Genomic DNA, 1528 nt, shown 5'->3' on the forward strand with positions numbered 1-1528 from the left:
GTCAGTAGTTAATGCAGTTGATTTCCATCATGTCGGAAGTCTCAGGAATATCTGCAAGAAAAGTTACCAAACTTGGTACTTTATGGACCATGGATAGGGAAGAAATGTTAAAATAGAACTACAGAGGAAAATTTTGAGGAAAAACATTAGCAAGGGATAGGTGATTCTGGAGAGCAAAAAATTCAGCCTGGCCTTTGTGGGAAAAAATGAGCCAAGATGTTGAAATTCATAACACTTGCTTTTAGAGCACACAACTTCCACTTGGTTCTGAGGTCAGTGATCCATCAGGGACAAGAGGCTGCCCTGCTGAGGAGTCTCCACAGGGCCCGCTTCACATCCTTGTTCCGAAGGCTGTAGATGAAGGGTTTTAACATGGGAGTGACCACAGTGTACATCACTGAGGAAATAGAGATTTTCTGGGGAGAGTGAGTCACAGGAGAACTGAGGTAAACTCCAAGTCCTGTTCCATAGAACATGGAGACCACACAGAGGTGAGACGCACAGGTGGATAATGCTTTATACTTGCTTATAGAGGACATCTTCATTAAGGAGGAGACAATCTGAGAGTAAGAGAACAGAATTCCAGTAACAGAAAATATGCCCAGCACAACAGCCACCACAAACATAAAGATGTTATTGACAAGAGTATCAGAGCTGGCCGCCTTGAGAAGTTGAGCCACTTCACAAAAGAAATGTGGGATTTCAGTGCCTTTGGAGAAGGTCAGCTGCTTCATCAATAGAATATGAATCAGGGACACCCAGCATATAATAAGCCAAGAAATCAGAACGAGAAGGCCACAATGTCAGGGGTTCATGATGACTATATAGTTCAGGGGGTGGCAGATGGCTGCAAATCTGTCATATGCCATTAAGGTCAACAGTAAAACATCTATTCCAACAAAAATCATACAATAATATGCCTGAGTGAGGCACTCTATGTAGGAAATATCTTTGCTATGTGCATGGATGTTCACCAGCATCTTGGGGACTATGGTGGAGGTGAAACAGATGTCAGTGAAGGACAGGTTGGAGAGGAAGAAGTACATGGGGGTGTGGAGGTGGGAGTCAGAGCAGATGACCAGGATAATGAGCAGGTTCCCAAGCACTGTGACCAGGTACATGGACAGGAACAGGCCAAAGAGGAAGGACTGCAGTTCAGGATCCTCTGAGAGTCCCAAGAGGAGTAATTGTGATAAGCCTGTGTGGTTCTCTCCTTCCATGTAGCTGGTGTATCTGCTAGAGAAGGAGGCAAAGGCAATATTCAATAAACAGCCAAGTTGTTGCCAAATTACAGCATCATCTTGGATGGACTTCTTCTTCTGTTTATATTTGTTTTTCAACAAACACAAATGTTAGATATGTAATGAATAATGAGACCAAATGTCTACTATATAATAAATGAGAAAATTTCAAGCTTAGCTTTTGCCTGAATATAGACATAAAATTAAGTAGTAAGGTTACATACAATACATTGATATTTATTTTAGAAGAATAATACATGATGAACCAGGAATACTCATTGTTTGAC

The 1528-nt window shown here is 41.6% G+C and overlaps 1 pseudogene; it reads right to left on the minus strand.

The window, feature by feature from the left end:
• Positions 1–284: 284 nt before the first annotated feature.
• LOC124975720 (olfactory receptor 7D4-like) lies at positions 285–1220 on the minus strand (annotated as a pseudogene).
• Between the last annotated feature and the right edge of the window lie 308 nt (positions 1221–1528).

Source organism: Sciurus carolinensis, unplaced genomic scaffold, assembly GCF_902686445.1.
Source record: "Sciurus carolinensis unplaced genomic scaffold, mSciCar1.2, whole genome shotgun sequence".
Classification (NCBI taxonomy): Eukaryota; Metazoa; Chordata; class Mammalia; order Rodentia; family Sciuridae; genus Sciurus; species Sciurus carolinensis.